We start from the raw sequence: 24,718 nt of genomic DNA, 5'->3' as shown, positions 1-24,718 counted from the left end.
AACTAGGGTCAACCAAAGACCTTACGCTGTCAAAAGTGTTAATATCAAACCTCTAGTACTATACTTGTGACGACAGTTAATATCAAACCTCTAGTACTATACTTGTGACGACAGTTAATATCAAACCTCTGGACGACAGTTAATACTACTATACTTGTACTTAATATCAAACCTCTAGTACTACTTGACGAGTTAATATCAAACCTCTAGTACTATACTTGTGACGACAGTTAATATCAAACCTCTAGTACTATACTTGTGACGACAGTTAATATCAAACCTCTAGTATTATACTTGTGACGACAGTTAATATCAAACCTCTAGTATTATAGTTGTGACGACAGTTAATACCAAATCTCTAGTACAGGGTGTTCGGAAAGTCACTGTGCACTTACATATTTATTAACAGACATGTTTCAATAAAGAATACAGGAGGTAAATATGAATGATAATTATAAACAATATTGAAAGTGACCCCCGTTGGCATCAATACAGGCCTGGATCCTTCTTATTTTGTTTCTAAACACCGCTATCAGTTGCTGGCTTGAAATAGACTGAATGAATGCTGATTACAAAACTGCACAGTGACTTTCCGAACACCCTGTATTATACTTGTGACGACATAGGTCAGTTGGTTAACATAACATACTTCTGAGTGATGAAACTGTCAACAAGTAGAACAAAAACAAAACCTCTATGATACACGCACACAAAATTAAAATTAACCTTACATTAACCTTCAAATTACTGACTTGTTGCATTATATGGAACAAATTTATGGTGGGTCCTCGTGTTGCATTGTATTGAATATGTTTATAGTGGATCTTCGTGTTGCATTATATTGAACGAGTTTATTGTGGGTCCTCGTGTCGCATTACATTGAACGACTTAATTTTTTTTTTTACCAATAACAACACTCAGAGTAAAGAACAAACTTGGTTTCATTTTCTAATAAAGAGTTCCAGTACTAATTAGTGCAATTAACTACAATGTTGTTAATAACTTCGTTAAGACCACTTGTATGATTCATATGCTATAAAACAGCGAAACTGTAATCACCAGTCATGAACTCACAATCACCCCATCCCCAGTGGCACAGCAGTATATCTCCGGATTCACACCTCTAGAAACCGTGTTTCGATACTCGTGATGAGCAAAGCAAAAATAGTCCATTGTGTAGCTTTGTGCTTAATTCCAAAACAAACAAACAAGATCCGCAATCAGATGAGTAGATGAATTGTTTAGATAAATGTGTTTGAAAAGGCAGTTATTCTGGACTCACCAGATAGCACGATGTGGCTTTGCTATACGAAAACACAGACAGACACAGGCAGTTATTCTGGACTCACCAGATAGCACGATGTGCCTTTGCTATACGAAAACACAGACAGACACAGGCAGTGATTCTGGACTCACCAGATAGCCCGATGTAGCTTTGCTATACGAAAACACAGACAGACACAGGCAGTTATTCTGGAGTCAGCAAATAGCCCCATGTGGCTTTGCTATAAGAAAACACAGACAGACACAGGCAGTTATTCTGGAGTCAGCAAATAGCCCCATGTGGCTTTGCTATAAGAAAACACAGACAGAAACAGGCAGTTATTCTGGAGTCAGCAAATAGCCCCATGTGGCTTTGCTATAAGAAAACACAGACAGACACAGGCAGTTATTCTGGAGTCAGCAAATAGCCCCATGTGGCTTTGCTATAAGAAAACACAGACAGACACAAGCAGTTATTCTGGAGTCAGCAGATAACACGATGTGGCTTTGCTATAAGAAAACACAGACAGACACAGGCAGTTATTCTGGACTCAGCAGACAGCTCGATAAGGCTTTGCTATAAGAAAACACAGACAGACGAACACAGGCAGTGATTCTGGACTCAGCGGATAGTCCGATGCGGTTTTGCTATAAGAAATCGCAGACACACAGACACAGTTGGTGATTCTGGACTCAGCAGACAACCCGATGTGGCTTTACTGTATGAAAACCCAGACAGACAAACACAGGCAGTGATTCAGACCTTATGGGTAATTGTTATATAAGTTAAGTTGTAAGGAGCATCGGTTGGAGTTGAGAGGGAAGAAACAAGCTAGTTTTTTTCTGTTTCCTAGGTATTAAACGATTACAGCGCTTTAAGTCATTAGAAAACACGAACAGTCTGGGAGATTGTATATCCTCGTCGCAATGCTTCTTTTGGACATTGCATAAGTTTATGTTGGGCAAAGTCAAATTTCACCTTCGAAAACTCAGAAAATCCTTTCCAAATCCATAATCATCAACTATCTTGATCATTTTTTTGTGATAAGGAATCTTATCCCTAATTTGCCCAAGAAATCTGATACAAATCTGATCATATTGATCTGATCAATGATAGTTGATCATTATGGATTTGTAAAGGAGTTATTAATCCAAAACCGCGAAAATTCTCTATCTTCCCATTATTAAAAAAATGCTTCAAAGTGATCCAAAATCTAGATCCGTAACGGGTTCCGGATAACTGAAGGTTATCCCGTATTAATTTCCCATCTTGTGCAAAATGTTTGTATATTCATTTTTGAGGTACGCGCGTGGCAATAGAAACAGACACACATACACATGGACCCGATTGCAAAACCCTAAACAACCCACCCCCTCCGAGAGACGAAGGTGACGATTGGAGTAAGGTTCCATCTTCTTTTTTTTTCAGCTCGTACGGAGATTACAATATTCTTTACAATTGTGAAACGTAATAATCCAAAATGAGGGTAACAGGCGTGAAAGTCTGAAAGAAATGAACTTATTCTGCTTAGGTTTAAGTAAAGAATATAAAAGACAGGAGTTCAACGAGAAAGAAGGAATGAAGACTGCGAAATGTGAGAGAAAACGAATAAACCAATAGAAGCAAAGTGATTACCACTGATAAACAGCAATGTGTTGTTTACATTAGTATGTGTCACTTCTTGTTTGTTTGAATGTTTTGAATTTCGTGCAAAGCTACACGAGGGCTACGCTGCATTAGCCATCCCTACTTTCGCAGTGAAAGACTAGAGGGAAAGCAGCTAGTCATTACCACCCACCACCATCTCTTAGGCTATTCTTTTTACCAATTAATAGTGAGAATGACTGTCATATATAACGCCCCCACGACTAAACCCTAAACGTGTTTAGTGTGAAGGGGATTCGAACCCACCACCCTCAGAATACAAGTAGAGCGCCCTTAACCAACTGACCAGCACAATTGTAATAGAGTTATATATTTAACACCCTCTTATATTTAACACTGTTCTACTTTGAGTATTATAATACACAAGTTACATAAGCCTAAGATATTTACAATACGCAGTAAAGTTGAAAATCAGTTACTAACTAAACGCACGAATTTTCATTTTAGTTTAAGTAATTATAAAATTGCAAGTGTAGATCTAACACTGTAACTTGACATAGGGATATGTATATAGTATACATACAGCCAGGACGTTGAATAGTAAGTTTACCCTGAAACTCTATATTTATCATTTATTAGTCATATCACTGCCCCAGTAGGGAATGAATTCATATTTCTTTACAGCCCAGTCACGATTCCTAAAGTGTATAGTTTTAAAGAGACCTCTATTATCAGGTCATGAAAACGCTGTCCTATGGAACCATATAGGAATTATTATGCCACGCACCAGCCCGATACGTAACTGACTGTTTCATTTCTAGCATCTGGCAAACTACAAAAGGTTCTGCGTAGTCTAGGTTAGAGTTGGAATACATCTTTGCAAGACACAAAAGGATGAAGCAGTAATTTATGGAATCATGAACATAGTTTCACCTCCTTTATACTCGGGCCAATCATAAACCCATCTTCCACGTTGCTTGGTTAGTAATACTCTAGACGCTTTTCTTAATGGGTGACTTTAAACAAGTTAATCACAAAATGGTTTGGAACCTAAGTTTAATGATAACGGCTTAAGTGATAACGCTTTTCTAATGGAAACTCCTTGTATGTTTGTTGTTTGAAAATCGCGCAAAGCTACATGAAAACTACCTGCGATACCCGTCCCTGATTTAACGGTAAAAGACTAGAGGGAAGGCAGCTAGTCATCATCACCCACCGCCAACCCCTGGGCCACTCTTTTACCAAGAAACAGAAGAGTGGGACTGACCGTACCATTATAACGTCCCCACTGCTGAAAGGGCGAGTATCTTCAGTGACAGGGATTCGAACCTGTGACTCTAATATTCAGAGTCAAAAGCTTTAACTACGTGGCTCGTTATTTATAGATACATGTGTATATATATTTTTTTCCTCACAAATATTTATTTGAGAACTTTGTTAATTTATTCATTTCATCGTAATTTCAAATTCGCTATACACATTAGTATATCACAAGTTTTATTGTGTCTCCCTCTATTTACTCAATTAACTAATAGTGTAATCGATTCGGATAATACAAAAAAAAATCATTTTTATTTTATCAAAGACCCACATTCTTCATCAGTACATATTTTTAAAACACACTGTAGGTGATGCAACAACCAGTTATTAAATGAAAGTAAAGATACGAATAAAGATGGTACCTTGTGCAGAGAGTTAAACTAATCATGCTAAATTAGAGGGTGCAGTTTCTCCTAAACCGCGAGAGGTGGATTACAAAGATTGTAGGGGGGGAAATCACAAATTAGATGCTGCGAATAATGGATGAAGAACATAAATATTTTATATTTCTAACTGTTTTTTATGTATTTTTCCAATGATGGGAACATGATAGTATCCAAAGAGTTTCAGTTGGTCAACTGGAACTAAATTTAAATAAGTTACGTGGGGGGGGAGAAAAGAGGGAAAGCAATGACTTACGAGACAAAACAAAAGGGAGCCTTCAGTAGCCGCGACACTTGATTTTTTTTTTTAGGCAAGATTGCAGTAAAGTAATATATAAAACCTCGGGCGTTGTCAAATGCATCAATTGAAACAGTTTGACCTCCTAAGTTTAATACTGTAATTAGTTCTCAGATCTGTCTACATATGAAGGAGCTATAAACTGAAAGTTCGTACTTGAAAACTTTAAAACTATTCTATGAGCGGCTATGCTGCGATTTGAGCAAGCATGAAAAGAAATTATGTTGATTCGTGATCGTGATTCGTAAGATTTGAAAGGTCAAAAGCTTAAAAGAAAATATATGCTAAAATGTACTTATGTTTAAACCAATAACAAGATGATATCATAGAAAAAAGTATGTCCATGATACAAATACACCAATAAGCTCGTTTGTTTTGTGAGAAGGTATCTGCTGTGTCCGACATGGGGAATTTAACCCTTGGTTTTAGTATTGTAACTCCGTGAACTCACCACTAACCCACCAGCGGCCCTCAATAGGTAAATAACTTTCAGATAAATAAACAGGCAATTTGTTTTAAGCGCAAAGCTACATAATGGGCTGAGAGCGTAGCGATCATTGCAGGTCTCGAACCCTAGTTATTAGAGTTATAAAAAGTCACTACTATTCTTTGTTTGTTTGTTTTAAAATTTCGTACAAAGCTACTCGAGGGCTATCTGTGCTAGCCGTCTCTAATTTAGTAGTGTAAAACTAGAGGGAAGGCAGCTAGTCATCACCACCCACCGCCAACTCTTGGGCTACTCTTTTACCAACGAATAGTGGGATTGACCGTCACATTATAACGCCCCCACGGCAGAAAGGGCGAGCATGTTTGGCGCGATGGGGATGCGAACCCGCGACCCTCAGATTACGAGTCGCAAAATTCTACCTATTTCAGTTTATTTTAAAGTTTCAAAAAGGGTGGAATTTTCATATTCTAAATCTTTTATTTTAGCAAAAGAAAGTCAGACATGGCGGAGAATGAAGCCAGAACTCATGGTTCGCGTCTAGTTGCCACAAAAACGCGCTCCGTCCTTTAGATATAAGGGTATCAATTAAAAGTGACGGTCAAACGACTCATGTCTCCCAGTGGCACAGCGGTATGTCTGCGGACTCATACCAGTAGAAACCGAGTTTCGATATCCGTGTTGGGCAGAGCATTGTGTAACTTTGTGCTTAATTCCAAACAATGAAACAATCAGCCGAATATCTCAAATCATACTATTCGGCCAAGCAACAGATAGCAGTGGATGCGGATAACTGGCTCCCATCATCCTCTAGTGTAATCTATAAGTTCAAACTTTAGGTGACGTCATGCGTCCTTTCGTGCTTTCCGCGATGCTTTGAAACAAACATCTTGTAATGAAAATATAATATTCAAAGTTAATTAAATATAAATATCCATGAAACGAGCAACTACAGTATCATTTCTCATGTTCGTGTTTGTTGGCCTGGCTTAATCTGGTAGTTAAGGCAAATTTCGCCCTTTCAGCCGTGGGCGCGCTATAAAGTTCGGTCAATCCTGCTATTCGTTGGTAAAAGAGTAGCGTAAGAGTTGGCGGTGGGTAGTTTTTGACTAACTGCCTTTTTTCTGATCTGTCACTGCAAAATTAGGGATGGTTGGAGAAGATAGCCTCTCGTGCGGATTTATATGAAATCCCTGTATTTGTTAACAAGGATATCAAGAAGGCGAACGCACTCGATAGAGCAGCTTTCGATACGTAACTGTTCCCTGCCCTCACTGGATATCTGTTCTGTGGAAGTGACTCTCCTATGTAGATTTGTACCCAGAACCTCGTGTCGATAGTAACAATACAAAAGCCTTCGCAAGTAATTCTCCATGTTTTTCATTGTTCGTTCGTACGGGACGACCAAGCCCTAGCGACATGCTACTCCTTGAAATGATTTTTAAAACGTCGGCCTCTTTGACTCTTAATTAACTTACCAACGCGGCCGTTAGCCACAGCTTCGTCAGCGCTGGAGGGACGTTTGTTCAGCGCCTAGATTGTTTCGCACGTACACGAATTTTTTACAAGCCCGTTTCCAGCGCTGTTATTAAAAAGACCGACGTTATTGTCTAACAGACGGTGAAGCAAGTTTCGTGCCATTTTGATATTTTACATAAAGGGCATTTATGTGAGTTATATTACAACAAAGTTTTGTATATTTAGATGTACAAACTATAATTAAAGATAAAAAACAAAATCTGCTAACATATATTCCATGACGTGAAATAAGTCTGACAGCCTTCCTCTTATGCTAATTATTATTTGTATAGTCTGGCAACCTTCACCTTATATTAATTATCATTTGTATAGTCTGGCAACCTTCACCTTATATTAATTATCATTTGTATAGTCCGGCAACTTTCACCTTATATTAATTATCATTTGTATAGTCCGGCAGCCTTCACCATATATTAATTATCATTTGTATAGTCCGGCAACCTTCACCTTATATTAATTATCATTTGTATAGTCCGGCAACTTTCACCTTATATTAATTATCATTTGTATAGTCCGGCAACTTCACCTTATATTAATTATCATTTGTATAGTCCGGCAACTTTCACCTTATATTAATTATCATTTGTATAGTCCGGCAGCCTTCACCATATATTAATTATCATTTGTATAGTCCGGCAACCTTCACCTTATATTAATTATCATTTGTATAGTCCGGCAACTTTCACCTTATATTAATTATCATTTGTATAGTCCGGCAACTTTCACCTTATATTAATTATCATTTGTATAGTCCGGCAGCCTTCACCTTATATTAATTATCATTTGTATAGTCCGGCAGCCTTCACCATATATTAATTATCATTTGTATAGTCCGGCAACCTTCACCTTATATTAATTATCATTTGTATAGTCTGGCAACCTTCACCTTATATTAATTATCATTTGTATAGTCCGGCAACTTTCACCTTATATTAATTATCATTTGTATAGTCCGACAACTTTCACCTTATATTAATTATCATTTGTATAGTCCGGCAGCCTTCACCATATATTAATTATCATTTGTATAGTCCGGCAACCTTCACCTTATATTAATTATCATTTGTATAGTCCGGCAACTTTCACCTTATATTAATTATCATTTGTATAGTCCGGCAACCTTCACCTTATATTAATTATCATTTGTATAGTCCGGCAGCCTTCACCATATATTAATTATCATTTGTATAGTCCGGCAACCTTCACCTTATATTAATTATCATTTGTATAGTCCGGCAACCTTCACCTTATATTAATTATCATTTGTATAGTCCTGCAACCTTCACCTTATATTAATTATCATTTGTATAGTCCGGCAACCTTCACCTTATGTTAATTATCATTTGTATAGTCCGGCAGCCTTTACCTTATATTAATTATCATTCGTATAGTCCGGCAACCTTCACCATATATTATTATCATTTGTATAGTCCGGCAACCTTCACCTTATATTAATTATCATTTGTATAGTCCGGCAACCTTCACCTTATATTAATTATCAATTGTATAGTCCATCAACCTTACCTTTATATTAACTGTCATTTCTATAGTCCGGCAGCCTTCATTATCGTATTACGTAAAGTTTCTCTAGCCTGGTGTCTTCTGCTTTTCTGCTCAAAATCGAGAATTTTTATGTAGAAAAAGTAACCATACAATAAATCTTAGCATAGTCAGTACAAAATAGCCAATTATGCCCCTTAAAGATAAGCGTAAAAATACATACTTAATATGAAGACTATTCTACTTTTTAAGGCAAAACAACTGAATATTTACAAAACTAAGACTCTAATTTTTTTTTTATTTCAACTGGGAAGAAATTTCTTCAAATTAGCTCATGATGTTTCGCGGACAACAAGAATATGTCTTAACATTCATCAGTACATTTATATGTGCACGTGCTTTTTGTTGTTTTTTCATCCAATTGTTTTAACTTTTTCTGTTTATGTACTTCCAGGTTTCACATTTTTATTCTCGTTTACTCATTAATTTATTAAAATCTGAAATATCCGTTCATCACCTTGAAATATTCTGTCTATTAATCTTCCTGCTTCCTTACTTACCAAATCGTTTCTTGTGCCTATTACTTAAGTACTGGTATGTGACTTTAACGACTTTTTATCCATTAAAACTCCTTACCCATGTTTGTGTACATGGCTACATCCATGTTTTTATCGAGCTGGCTATTAGTAAATATTTTACCTTTTTGGGTATTAATTCAGATTCGTGTCTATGTATTGTTTCAAGTTATTCCAATAATCAGTAAATTCGTTAATATGTACATCGTTTTAAGAATGAATATTCAGTAACGGTCACACAATACGTGACCAAGATAACGTAACATTACTCTCTTTATATTCGCTATCAACAATACAGAGGAAACATTCAAGTAGAACAGTTTTTCCATATACCTGAACATTCCGATGTGAGTCTGAGAGAAATCGATTATCCAGGTTCGTGTTAATAGGTATATAGGTTTGACAGTAATAAATCACAGCTACGTGTCCACCCATTTCAGGAGTTAAACCATTGTTGGTGAGCTCCAAGATATTATAACCTAATGGTCGTATATCTTCATCGAGGTGTTGTCCCTGTCCGTAAACTAACAATTTTCTCAGCTTTGGTCTTTGCCGAAGATCTGGTAGCCGGCGAGGAACCAAAAGAACTGGACGACTCAGCCCTCACCTAACGAAACCCCTTCACTGGCAGTGCTGAAAGTAGCGACGGGCTAGTCTTTCGTGGTGGTCTGTAACAGACAGCCAAACAGTTTAAGAGATGGAAGGCAGGAACTGCCGGAAATGAAGGGCCTTTGAAATTTAGTTGGAAACGTAATCTAGAAAGCAGCCTTAATTATTAACACAGGAATTTAGCAAAAATAAAATCTTACAAACGTAATTAAAAATAATAATTATACGAATGTAAATGTAAATAAATAATATATAAGATTATTTCCAATGTAAATTTAGCAAACATTGATAAATATAGTTCCAACATGAGTACGAATTAGAATATTATTTTTCCATACACACGTACTCACTATATCTTTTTGTTATCTGAACGGATTTGACTGGCATGGCCAGATGGTGAAGGCACTCAGGCCCGGCATGGCCAGGTGGGTTAAGGCGTGCGACTTGTAATCCGAGTGTCGCAGGTTCAAATTTCCATCACACCAAATATGCTCTCCCTTTCAGCCGTAGGAGTGTTATACGTTTACGGTTAATCCCACTATTCGTTGGTAAAAGAACAGCCCAAGAGTTGGCGGTGGGTAGTGATGACTAGCTGCCTTCCCTCTAGCCTTACACTGCTAAATTAGAGACTCTGCTAGCGCAGAGAGCTCTGGTGTAGCTTTGCGCGAAATTCAGAAACCAAATCTAAAATAATTATTCTTGTCTTATTAAAATACTACATAATCATTTAAACAATCATGTGCGTGATTCTCATTAACCTAAAATAATTACTTTAACAGCGTACTTATTGTAAACCTCAAAAACGTTCTATCTGAATGGATAGACTAGACAGGAACACCCAGCCAACAGCACCAAGAGCCAATTGTTGGGCCACTCTTGTTTGACCGAACTGTAGGTTTGAAATCTCAGACCGAAAGCATGGAGCGACTTTCATGGCAAAAGACGGAGAATCATGAATCCTGAGCTTCGAAGTGCGGACACAGTAACCAATAAGCCCACCGTTTAAGACAGTCTTTTTTTTCTTTTTTTTTTGCAAAAGAAGCTGTTTTCATGTTGAAGAGTATATAGCGCATTTTCATAAGTAACTTACGTTCAGCTTACCCATATAATTTCACAAGGTTTTTTATGTATCCAAACATAACAAATTCTCAAATAACACTATAATTTAGCCTGTGATATCATTGAATATTCTATCTACGACTTTTACTTGCGATTCGTTTTCTGTATTTACTATTGTTTTTGTTCCTTGTTTGTGGCCCGGCATGGCAAGGTGTGTTAAGGCGTGCGACTCGTAATCTGAGGGTCGCGGGTGTGCATCCTCGTCGCAAAACATGCTGGCTGTTTAAGCCGTATGGGGCGTTATAACGTGACTGTCAATCCCACTATTCGTTGGTAAAAGAGTAGCCCAAGAGTTGGCGGTGGGTGGTGATGACTAGCTGCCTTCCCTCTAGTCTTACACTGCTAAATTAGGGACGGCTAGCGCAGATAGCCTTCGTGTAGTTTTGCACGAAATTAAAAAAAAAACAATGATTGTTTGTTTCTGATAGGATCTATACTTCATAGTATCTACTTATCACAAGAAAAAAAAATACCAGTTGATCTTTATATATGCGCGTGTTTAAAACATATTCTTATTTATTAGTCTATTACAGGTATAGTTAATATCAAACAAATCCAACTTGTCACAAGCGGGATTTTGTTCGCTGATCTAATCGTCGACATGACTTGTGTAGCAAAAATAGAAAGTCAAACTTATCTGCATTTCTATTTGTAAGAAACCATGCTAATAAATAGATGTTTTTGTCTCTTTTCATCTGCCTGTTAACATAACTGCTTGGAAGGCTAATAGATCGTCTGTCGATTCAACCAAGTAAACCGGAAGCTTTCGTAGTAACGTCTTCTGTCTTGGCAGGGGTTCTCCCGTTTCTCTACCAGGTGACTCTGATCTACTGAATTTGCACTCCTGATAAAAGAGTTTTGTCTGACCTAACTGGTGCTACGCAATGTCATATATATACACACATACAATCGTTCAGGAGACTTTAACGTAGCCTCAAGGTACCAAAAATACATAAGCGACGTCTGCGTGTTTTCATTGGACACCTGCGTTTGTTTCATTAGCATATCATATATATGCAAGGCAATACAATCATTGCTTTCCTCTCAATCTGTCTATTAATGTGTCTATTTGTCTGTCCTTTGTTTTCCTTCTATCTATCTATTTTTAAAGCAGTTTTATAAAAGAAGAAACTTTAAAAAGAGTGCATATGAACATCGTTTGTTTATTTCAGATATTCGAACTGCTACTATTCTTATTCGTCCCTAACAACTCTATTCAAATAGAGGAATTTAACCGTCATCTTATATATAACCACCTACGACTTTGATATGAGAACACCAATGACGCAAAGAAAGGGTACGAACCTTGAACCATAGGCTTCAAAAGGTAGGCTTATTTACCACTAGACAACCTCTGGCCTAAGTACATTTTGTAAAATATCACAGAATAATGGAGTAGGAAACTTATAACACAGATAGTTTGTGTTTATTATCGTATTGGCCCAATTAGAAGGTATTTGTTTATTAACAATTAAGCTGTAAAATTCATACCTCGTCTTATAAATAGTAGCCGGCCACAGGCTCCTTCCCCCTATTTTAGTCTGTTGCATTCCTGAATGTTCAGTTAGCATCCGTGTACGCATGCGCGCCAAATGTTTGCTCAAGGTCATTGTAAATTCTTGTGATGAATCCACCTGCAGGCTATTCAATAGTAGAACTGATTTTTCAATCCAAGAATAGGACATGATGACACTCATTTGTTGTTTTTTCCATAGTTTCTGAAAATGGAGGTCGCCTTATATTTGAGATTGCCCTATAATCGGCCCAATACAATACATCCAGTACCTCGCTCGCGTAGCGGTAAATCTACAGATTTACAACGCCAAAATCTGGCGTTCGATTCCCCTCGTTGGACTCAGAAGATAGCCCGATGTGGCTTTGCTCGATGAGATAAAAACACACATAACACATCCATTACCGCATAAGGAGTGTTTAGAATTTCGCACAAAGCTACACAAAGGCTATCTGCGCTAGCCGTTCCTAATTTAGCAGTGTAAGACTAGAGGGAAGGCACTTAGTCATCACCACCCATCGTCAACTCTTGGGCTACTCTTTTACCAACGAAGAGTGAGATTGACCGTCACATTATAACGCCTCCACGGCTGAAAGAGCGAGCATGTTTGGTGCGACAGGGATTCGAACCCGCGACCCTCAAATTACGAGTCGAGTATCTTAACCCACCTGGCCATGCCGGTCCAATAAGGAGACACGTGTGTAGCGTATATGACAAAAGTAAATACGAATGAATACATTATCTAGAAATATTCAATGTAGATGATGAAAATCTGGTAAATTATTTGCAAGATGGTAGTAAATGTTTTACTTTTATATCGATCTGGTTACGTCATGTGAAACAATAGTTCATGTCATGTTAGATTTTCTTTTGTCATGTCTGTTCCTCCTTATTCTTCCCAATGTATTTCAATCGATCTCTAATCCTTCATTTTTGTGCAAATCGACTCGAAACTTCGAATAATTATAACTTCATCTGAGACACACGTGTCTTTTTTTTTAATTAATTCTTTTCTAAGGACTTCATGGGGTGAAAAATCGAACAACGAAAAAATTTGTTTGGGAGCTCGTGCGAGGTTATATTTACAGTAGTCAAGATGAAAATCTGCACAAATATGAATTTTTATGCTTCCAACAATTGAAATACAAAAATAAGTTATTTTGAGCTTTCAGGGAGAAGGAGGGTAAGACTCACAAAAAAAAAGATTATCTCGTTTTGAGGGGAGTGAACTATTCAGCCATATTTTCACCAACTTGCATGCGAATTAGTGAAAGATAATTTTCAACAGTGCCCCTACATGTAAAAATATGTGCCATTTTTAGTCATTTAAAGAGGTCAAAAGATCAATTAAGCGTTATTTGGTCCACATCTTGGTCAAATTTCGACCAATCTGTGAAGGCTATAGCACAAAGATACTATTTAAAGGTCACAAACAGACATATAGGATATTTTAGAATTTTTTGCGTTTTAGTCAATTTTTCAGAGATAGAAGCACAATTTGGAGTTTTCTTGAAATATTCATGTGTTTGTTAACCAACTTACATTAGATTTGGTTCACGTCCAAAGCAATCATATTGACAATTTTTGGTTTTACTGTGCTTTTAAGGAATTTTTATGGTGTCGAAATTGACCACGTTATAACTGTATGGTGGAAACATGTTACTTTCACCAGCGAATGTTGGCCTCTTTTTAATTTGCGTATTGATTTCTTCATGTCGCGTGAGATTTCCTTCTTTTCCATATTTTTCAGGTGGTATTTTCTTCTATTTTTATTTTAATTTTATATGAATTTTCTTTATATGCGAAAAAGGTGTATGATTTATTCATATCGTGTCCATTTTTCATGTATTGGTTCAGTATGGTTGCGTGAAGTTTTTGCTAATTTCCTCGTGTCACATATTTGAAGGCTACACTATGTAATAAAATTTTTACTTTTTCTTGTTCCTGGACAAAAAGTGTTATTTCCCAATTGCTTATACCTAAAGTAAATGGAAAAGACCTATTTTTCTCTTCAAACTTTGCTTTTGTGACCCGGGTAATGAAATTTTCAAATTTACCCATTTTCCAGAACATTTCATGTAGATTCAGTGTTGAGTAGCTGATAGAGAATTTTCTAGAATGTTGTAGAACTTAGGAGAATTTTCTAGAACTTTCCATAGTAATATATATACAGGGGCTCACTACTTCAGTTTAGTTCCAGCTGCCTAAGTGAACACATAGACCTATCTGATTTTATCAGAGATGGCATCAAGAAGCTGCAAGCATTCTCCAGACGCATTCTGTTATGTGTGTGGTCAGTTTATCAAGACAAGAGCAAAAAAGTACTCTGTAACAGCATCTGCTAAAATGTATGAAGCATATTTTGGCATGCCTGTCGTGGATCAAGACAAATCCTAGTTACCTCATTTTACCTGCGAGAACTGCAAAACCTCTAGTAGGTAAGACGGACAATTTTTGCTTGCTTTATATTATACAAATTTTAGACCTTTTAAAGTTTAAATATCTTTTAATTAATTAATTTTTTTAAATTTCTGATAGTGTAAGCTGGGAAATTATCGGTGACTTCAAAATAGTGGCATTCCTGATAGGTCTCCAGAGAAGCTTTACTAAGTTTCCCTGTTATCTTTGCCTTTGGAAAAGCAGGGACATCGCAGTGCACTACAACAGGAACTACTGGCCACAACGGACCGAGTTCTCTGTGGAGATGCACAATGTCAAGTGTGGGCCACTAGTGGACCTCCAGAAGGTGTTGTTCCCACCATTGCACATAAAATTGGGTGTTATGAAAAAAATTGTCACAGCTCTTGATAAGGAGTCTGCAGCCTTCAAGTTCCTTCGAGACTCCTTCCCTAAGCTGTCTGAGGTAAAGGTCAAAGCTGGTGTCTTCGTTGGACCACAAATTAAGAATATCTTGGAGTGCAGAGAATTCCCCAAGAAGCTCAGTAGGAAGAGAAAAAAAGCTTGAGACAGCTTTGTCGCAGTGGTTCGGGGCTTCTTGGGCAATCATAAGGCCAAAAATTATGTGGAACTGGTTGAGGCTCTGGTGAAGAACTACGGCAAAATGGGTTGCAGGATGTCCCTGAAAGTCCATGTCCTTGACGCTCATCTTGATAAATTCAAGGAAAACATGTGAGTATACTCAGAGGAGCAAGGCAAGCGCTTCCACCAAGATATACTGGACTTTGAACACTTCTGCTATGGAGCGTATAACGAGACATGATGGGGAGACTATATATGGGGGCTGATACGTGAAAGTGATTTACATTACAGTCGCAAGTCTCGAAAAACTACTCACTTCTAAACATTTTTGTTCATTTTCGTATATCTTTAGTATAAATACATGTAAATTTTGATTTATATGCTGTTTTCTTCAAACCTTATGTCAATAAAAATGTGCAAATTTGCCCGTTTTTACATAAAAAAATAGGTTATTTCTAAATTTCATTATCCAGGTAACAAAAGCAAAGTTTGAAGGGAATAATGGCCATATTCTGTACTTTTACAACATAAACAATTGAGAAATAACATATACTATCTAGAAACAAAATTTGTGTTACATAGTGTTATCCAACTCGTGAGCTTATTGCCACGAGTTCTCACAAGGATTTTGAAGTAACTGACCCTTGAACCTTTTCTAGTTTGTATCTAATATATACGTGTGTGTATGTGTGGACTTTGGGAAATGTCTTGTCACCTTTCACTGCGTATGTTGTTAAGGGACTGGGAAATAGCATGCAATTTATGAATTTTTCATAAAACAGTAGGTGAAACTGATGTGTAAGCCTACTGAAATAAACGTAGCCATAACTAACACATACTTTTTTAAAAGACGGTTTAGATTTACATTTTTGGAAAATATTCTACGTGTAAACCATTGGTTAAAACACTACGTAACTTAATAACTGGGGACCGGCACGGCCAGATGGTTAAGGCACTCGACTCGTAATCCGAGGGTAACGGATTCGAATCCCCATCACACCAAATATGCTCGCTAAGCTACACGAAGGCTATCTGCGCTAGCCGTCCCTAATTTAGCAGTGTGAGACTAGAGAGAAGGCAGCTAGTCATCACCATCCACTACCAACTCTTGGGCTACTCTTTTACCAACGAACAGTGAGATTTACCGTCAAATTATAACGCCTCCGCGGCTAAAAGGGCAAGCATGTTTGGTGCGAAGGGGATTCGAACCCGCGACTCTCGGATTACGAGTCGAGTACCTTAACAATTTAGTCATGCTGAGCCTCCTAAGTCATCTTCAAGTTAACAAAGAGAGAGTTTACAACTGACTAGAAATATATTTGTTCTCGGTTGGAATTTTAAAGGAATGTGTTTACCAATTAACACACAACACGTGTTTATTTTTAGGGGAAAAAAAAAGAATCCAATGGACTCGTATCAGCGTTGCGGTAATCAAACCAACAAATTTTATTTAGTGTGTAGATTAGCGTTGAACCTCTGTGGGAACACGAATGTCCGCAGAATTCATTCTGGTGGGGGCAAATAATTGCAGAGCGCAATCCATTTTTACCCTGAAGTTTAAATGCAATACTCTGATTAACTATGATTTAGTTGTGTGGACCTAATTTCGTCATTTATATTTAAATAATATTTTTTCTAATCCATTTCTAAATAGAGATTATTAAAATAATTATTTTCTGAAATTCCAAGGGACTAAGTACTTCCTTTGCTTCATCCTCTGGACACTCCTGTCACAACCAGAAAAAAAAAAAAAGAGAGATTAAATACATGAAACAGAGAGGTCGCTGAGTGGATAGACTAGCATAAAAGTCCGTGATACGTTTATCTATCTGTACAACACGAAAATCTAGTCTTCGTCAGAATTTTAAATCTATAACATACGTAGACGTGAATAGTCTATAAATGTCAAGGTCCCTCATAAACATATAAAGGGCTGCAGTATAAAGATCGTTGAAAAGCATTAGCAGTGTAATTGGTGGCTGGTAAGCGTCAGACTGGGTGTCGTTTGTCATGGCTGACTGGCTTCCCACAATACATTAGACACCGCTGTTTTTCTCACACACGGGAAGTGTTGTCTCACCTGACTTGACTTTGCACAGAATTCTCGTACGGTCATCTAGCAGAACATGGTGACCTAGAAATGGCCTTTTATGTTCATATCTGTATGTTTAATTATCTTAGTTACTGACCAAAGGCTACTTATTGCTGATTTTGATAGGTTGATTGTTTTGGACATTCTTGCAAGGTTACACATAGCCTAGCTGCTTTGTGCCATAAAACACTAAATCAACCAACCAACCACAAGAGACACCTGCACATAACCGTGTCCAGTTCTAAAGCTGCAAAGCTAGAAAATAGTGGCCAGCTAGTTGACAACACCTACCGCCAATTTGGGGTTAATCTAATCAAATGGTGAAATTTTACCGTGAGTTAACATACACCCCCACCACCACCACAACCAAGAGATAAGTACTATCTTGCAGTAACTGAACCAAACTATGGATCCTCGGATTTACACTGCGGCAGACTTGATAACTCGACCACTCGGGAATCATTGCTGGCTCTGAATAATGCCAATAAGCAACAGAAGGCGTTTTTTTTAAACATAAAGAAACTTTGTTAATGCCATTGTTAATTTAAACAATAAATCTATACAACAACTTCAGGCATTCAGAACGATGTAAAACATGAGACTGTTTGAAACTCCGTTTCTTGTTCTCTGATAATGAACTTACGTTTCTAGAAACGTTTTAAAATTCATCGCAATCTCCAGAACTATTGGCCATCGGAAACAAGAATTTTAGTCCTGAAACCGTGAAAAAGAATATCTCAAAGAGAAAAATGAACTAAACAAAAGTTAGAAGTTTCTTATCATGACATGCGACATTTAGGACGTCACGTGATGCGAAAGTTAGCATTCTGGCCACTTCTCGATGACGTCACGTAGAACAATGTTAAAAGCAAAAAATATATCGCCACGCTAAGCTTCTTGTTGATAATCCGTTTTAATATTAACCTAGATAATATGTGTCCTGCAGTAAAAAAATATATATTAATACAAATATATATATATATACTAAATAATAAAATAATGTATCTTTGTTGTCTGAATACTGAACGGAGTTGAAATGCAAGGCATGCCATTCACGTGACATCTTGTCAAGAAAGTTGACCGTCGTGTTTTTTGTGGCAAGTCTAATCCAAAAGAATGGAAAGCGTTTTAACCTCTCATTGTCGTAATTTATAACCGGATTAATCTGGACTAATCTCTCTACTTTTAAATTAATTTATAGTTTTTATGTTTTAGGGAGAGAGATAAAAAAATAACGTGTGTACCCGTTTCTCAGCTATGTGATTAGTTCTTAAATTCTCGTTTAATGTTTCAAGCATGTTGCATTCTAGTTTGTACGCATTTATTCCTTTCAAACCATCTCAACACCTGGTGGTAAACGGTGTTCTTTATTTATCACATTCCAAGATCCTTAAAGTGTTTTTCCAGCACTCACGAGCACTTCCTAGTATTATAAACACTATAAAAAGTATCTCAAGTGTTTTGTTAGTTATGTTCAGAACATATTATGGTGTACTGTCCCTAGTATTATGAAAACCATAAAAACTACCTCAAGCATTCTTTTAGTAACGTTTAGAACATGTCATGGTGTTCTGTTCCTGGTATTATAAACACCATAAAAAGTATCTCAAGTGTTTTGTTAGTAACGTTCACAACATGTCATGGTGTTTGTTTTTTTTTCCTTATCGCATTTAATAAACACTTCATGGTGTCTCCTATAGTTCTCTCAGTGACATTCTAAACACCACTAAAATGAATTGCATCAACCTGTTGTGTTTAACATGTCACATTCTTACGGTATTCTAATTGTAATGTTCTATAAATATGTCATTTTGCTTTTAATTTTATTCGGTTTGTAAGACTTGAGTTGGTAATGAAACAAAGATCGATTAATGAGAAACGCAACGCTGTGATAGCAAATCATGTAATTTATCATCTACGCGGAATATTAGCTCAAAGCGGGCCGCCTGTTGAGAACTTTTGACATTAAAACCCTTCTTATTGATTTTCATGTAATTAACAACTACAATTATCTTTACTGAGCGTTTATGTTTAAGATATATTAGTTTCGAGAGGTTTACTGCGTTGTCAAGCTATGTAAGATAATGTCACATTATATCAAAACATGGCGTTTATTATGCCATAGATGGCGCTATCGTACAATTATGTTTTACCACTAGGTGATTCTGTACACTATCATATGATTGTTTTATATTTGATGTCACAAAATGATATTTTAATGTGTTATGAAATAAAATAGTATCACTTCTTCAAACTAAATTAGCTGCTCTAAAAATTCCGCTAAGAATCAGTGGTTTATCATGGGCTCGATCCGGTTTCTCTATGAATATAATAGGAAAGCCTTTCAGTAGGTGAAAAAAATATGCATGTTTTGATAAAAGAAATGAAATCGTGAGAGCTCTGGCTATAGAATAGTCATTTAAAGTGCGGTTTTTCAGATTAAAAAATTTGTTTAAGTCAAAAGTGGAATTGAAAAGTTTCAGTAATCTCTACAGCTTTAGATTTTCTATGTGTTCTCTTCTGGCGATGTTTGATTGTGTTAACAAATATTGCACCATAAGACAGTATTTCATCATGATATAACACAATACTATGTCATATCATTAGAAGGTGTCGCAAAGCCACAGTGAGACGTTTGATTGTGTTAACAAATATTGCACCATAAGACAGTATTTCATCATGACATAACACAGTACTACGTCATATCATTAGAAGGTGTCGCAAAGCCACAGTGAGTCGTTTTCCCATGTTAACAAATATTGCACCATAAGACAGTATTTCATCATGACATAACACAGTACTACGTCATATCATTAGAAGGTGTCGCAAAGCCACAGTGAGTCGTTTTCCCATGTTAACAAATATTGCACCATAAGACAGTATTTCATCATGACATAACACAGTACTATGTCATATCATTAGAAGGTGTCGCAAAGCCACAGTGAGTCGTTTACCCATGTTAACAAATATTGCACCATAAGACAGTATCTCATCGCACCATAACACAGTACTAGATCATGTCATTAGAAGGTGTTACAGAATCACAGCAAGGCGTTTTGCCATGTTAACAAATATTGCGTCATAAAACAAGTTAGTATTATATTCAGGGGCAAAATACGGTGTTTTGCCGTTTTGAGAGGGTTATGTCACATCATACAGTAACGATATGCCATCCTAATAAATATGAAAATAATACTTGAGTGAAAACAGCAGAGAATATGTTAGTGTCGACGGAGCCCTTTGATAAAGACCATGTCTCATCTTATATCACGACGTAAGGTGATGGTGTATTGTACGACGTCATAAAATATTAGTATGTCATTCCAATAGATGGTATTACCTCAGGACATGCGGTGGTCTCGGTATAAACTCGATTTTGGAAAAATTTAAGTGATGTTTCAACCTTCTCTCCCTCCCAACTTATCTCCTTCCCACCAAACATACTCACTCTATCAGCCGTAAAAGCGTTATAATGTTACAGCCAATCCCACTATTCGCTGGTAAAATAGTGGCCCCAGAGTTGACAGTGGTTGCTGATGACTAGCTGCCTTCCCTCTAGTCTTGCACTGCTAAGTTAGAGATAGCTAGCGCAGATAACCCTCGTGGGGCTACTCTTTTACCAACGAATTAGTGAGATGATTGACCGTCATTGTATAACGCTCCCACTGCTGATAGGGTGAGCATATTTGGTGGGAAGGGAATTAAAACCCGTGATGCTCGGATTACGAGTCGAATGCCTTAACCACATTGCCATGCCAGGCCACGAAGCTATGATATAAAACTAACTAAGAGAACAATTAGTACCCTGAGATGGTATTTTAATGTCCAAGTCTCGAGTCCCAAAAGGTCGTTGAGAACGCTTTGTGAAAGACAGTATAACTATGACAATCAATCTCAGTACTCGGTTACGTTGAAGGAGCCGCATAATAGTTGGTTAACTGTTGACTGGTTACCTTTCTTCTGGTCAACAGTTGCAAATTACGGGCGTCTGTTTTGTTTGTTTGTTTTGTATTTAAGTACAGAGTTGCATAAAGGGCTATCGTTGTTCCGCCCACCATGAGTATCGAAATCCGGATTCTAGCAGTACAAGTCCGCAGAAATTTTGCTGTGCCCCTGGGGAGTGTGGATGTCTGAGTCTTAGAGATTTATGTGTCGTATAACGAGCCGATCAATTCGGAGATACTAAAAATCACAGCTGCAGTTATGATACATAGCTAAGTTCTCGAACTATATCGATTCTGTGACTAAAGAAATTCTCAACTTCAATTTTACATCAAAAACTTGAAACTGAGAAGAAGAAAATTGGAGGAATTCACCGCAAGATTGCACATTACTTTAACAAAATTCAAAACTCAAATACTGATAAGTGATGGTATGGAATAAAAGTTCAAACCCAAAATGTGATTTTATATTTCTCTAGACTCCGCCCTGGGCCCGACATGGCCAAGCGTGTTAAGGCGTGCGACTCGTAATCCGAGGGTCGCGGGTTCGCATCCCCGTCGCGCCAAACATGCTCACCCTTTCAGCCGTGGGGGCGTTATAATGTGACGGTCAATCCCACTATTCGTTGGTAAAAGAGTAGCCCAAGAGTTGGCGGTGGGTGGTGATGAATAGCTGCCTTCCCTCTAGTCTTACACTGCTAAATTAGGGACGGCTAGCACAGATAGCCCCCGAGTAGCTTTGTGCGAAATTCAAAAACAAACAAACAAACTGATAAGTGACGGTATGGAATAAAAGTTCAAACCTAAAATGTGATTTTATATTTCCCTAGACTCCGCCCTCCAAACCCGAGTGATACAGCGGTACATCTGCACACTTAAAACGCTACAGACCGAGTTTAGATACCCGTGGTGGGCATAACACAGATAGCCCTTCGTGTATTATTATAATGATAAACAATAACAGCTTCTATATATTGGAAAAATTCAAATATTTAAAAAAATGAAAAAAATCAATTATTTTTGCGCAACTGCGTGTGTGGTGGTAGAAAAAAGAATAAATGAATATCCAAGAAGTTATTTTAATTGACTCACTTGGATAGATTTCTCCAATAAGGAGATCGTGAGACATTACTTCTGTTGATGTGGATGTGACACGTCCTTGGATGATGAAAATTATCGCAGTTACTACAACGTTCCCATGGAATTAAAGTAGGCCTAAGTTATCGCAAGAGGTCTGTACATTTGAGACCTTTGACAGTGAGTAAACCACAAGTGCCTGGAGTCCGCTACTTTGACAAAATGTATCCACAGATAAAAACACCGAAATCTGGTTTGCGTCATTGTGTTGACGCGTTTCAAGGTTTTAATTTTCTTTGGGAGTTTTGGCTGTCGTCGCCCCAGGAAATAGCCATATGAATAATAAATATATAGAAGACATTCTGTTCAAAATCAACAATGATTAATAAATGTCTTACTAGTTTTTAACAGAGAGGAGTGAACTTTTACTGGAGACCTCGGCACAGAAACCGAAATCTTGTTTAGCGTCAACTAGAATCGCATAATAAAAATCTTATAAAAAGAAAGTTCATTGTTTACTGCTTGTAAGTTTAATCCACAAAATTGTGCCTTTGTTTCAGTCGTTTAATTCTGCCAAGTAGTACAATAAAAATGCATGTAAACCGAATGTGAGTATCGAACAGCGGACTTAAGAAGCTTTAGGCGTTGCATACGTAAAATAAGGTTCACTGTCTATCTCAAAGCCTTTAACAAGCATACTCAACAAGCTATGACGGTTACAGAACTTAAATTACAAAACAGATACGAAAAAAAAATGTAAACAATAAAACTGATAGCAATATATATATATACGGAGGGAAGTAACCTGGAATTCTAAGATAAATGTTCCATTATAATAGCTCCAAACAAACGATATTTTAAGGAAACTCACATAACGATGTCACGAAGACAGGAATTTGTTTCTCAGAAAATACTGTTTTTCGAGTAACGTGCGAATAGACATACAGAATGTTTCGACTTACAAAAGAGTGGGAGGACTGTATGGCCAGGTGGGCTGTATGGTCAGGAGGGCTGTATGGTCAGGAGGGCTGTATGGCCAGGTGGGCTGTATGGTCAGGAGGACTGTATGGCCAGGAGGGCTGTATGGTCAGGTGGGTTAACGTGTTCGATTCGTAATATGAGTGTCGCGAGTTCGAATCCCCGTCGCACCAAACATGCTTGTCCTTTCAGACGTGGAGGCGTTATAACGTGACGGTCAATCCCACTATTCGTTGGTTAAAGATTAGCCCAAAAGTTGGCGCTGGGTGGTGATGACTAGCTGCCTTTCCTCTAGTCTTACAATGCTAAATTGGGGATGGCTAGCGCAGATAGCCCTCGTGTAGCTTTGCGCGAAATTAAAAAACAAAAAATCAATATTTTTGCTAGGTACTTTGTACACATATTGAGGGAATCTTTATCAACAAAACAAGACTGATAATGTGTATTGTTACTTGTACGATTTTTACATGACAAAAGAAATGGAAAAACACATTCGTGCAGTCGTTTTCTTCTGCCGCCGTTAGGTGTATTAGAGTTTTAGGCAAGACATTTTTGAAACTATTCAGCCTTTGCACGTGCATGGTATTTATTCGATGAAAACTGTTTTCCAAACGGATTTCTACGGATAAAAGTGGTGCGTCTTGAACAGTTTTCAAGAAGTCAATGAAAAAAAACAACTTTTCTTTCCGAATTCATCGCAACACGAACGTCCGTAAAATCCGACGGACTGGTGGTGATGTTTCTCTGAAATCACGTGCTAATAGCGCGAGGCGTGAACGGTCTCACCTAACGAACTGCGTATTTCACTAACCGCCTCAAGGACCACGCGGCGGGTCTTCATTAAATGGTTCAAAATAACCGGTTCCCCCTACTCACAACCCACTATAATACTTCACTTTCATGAAAACGGTAATTACACACTTTGAAAGTCTTCAAATGGAGTACTATTTTTATAATTTTTGACCGCTGGTCATCGGACCGAGTTTAGTCCTAGCATTAAATTATATATACGTGTCCGGATGCACTTCAGAAGACCACTTAGTCATTTTTCACGCCCGTCTACTCTCTACGGATGAGTATAACATTTCAGATGCCTAAAGCCATGTTTTTAATGTCGAACTTCTGTTATGCTGAAATGAAGGGGAAGATACATAGTCACCCTGTTAACTTGTGCACTCTGAAACCTCATATTTAATGACTAAAATTATAGCCAAGGAAACACGGTGAACTATCAGAGCTTAGGAGAGGAACGACTGTTTTAAATGCTTTTCATTTCCATATGCGTACAAACTGAGAACTTCGTGACAGGATAGATTTATTTTCCTTTGTAGAGGGAGCTCTGAAACTCCGCAGAGTTTTGGAACTTTGAAAAATACCAAAGTTTTTTTCTTTGACGAAATATGAACATTAAGTCGGGAAGGAAAACTTAAGGGGTACATAACACACATATACATCTTCAGTGTCACTGCAATTCTGGACGT

At 37.5% G+C, this 24,718-nt stretch overlaps 1 long non-coding RNA gene across 7 annotated transcripts in view; it reads right to left on the bottom strand.

Annotated features, from left to right (window-relative positions):
- The window catches only part of LOC143239634 (uncharacterized), a 77,869-nt gene that overhangs the window by 51,093 nt on the left and 2,058 nt on the right, over positions 1–24,718 (bottom strand). For all 7 annotated transcript variants that reach the window (XR_013021274.1, XR_013021273.1, XR_013021277.1 and 4 more), the window contains exons 2-3: positions 9,263–9,597; positions 8,379–8,464 (exon numbers count right to left, since the gene is read on the bottom strand). This is a non-coding gene — a long non-coding RNA (uncharacterized LOC143239634). The remainder of the gene's footprint in view (positions 1–8,378; positions 8,465–9,262; positions 9,598–24,718) is intronic.

The sequence above is a fragment of the Tachypleus tridentatus genome, chromosome 13 (genome assembly GCF_004210375.1).
Source record: "Tachypleus tridentatus isolate NWPU-2018 chromosome 13, ASM421037v1, whole genome shotgun sequence".
NCBI lineage: Eukaryota > Metazoa > Arthropoda > Merostomata > Xiphosura > Limulidae > Tachypleus > Tachypleus tridentatus.
Note: the sequence above shows the minus strand (reverse complement) of the source record. Positions and strands in the feature narration are given on the sequence as shown.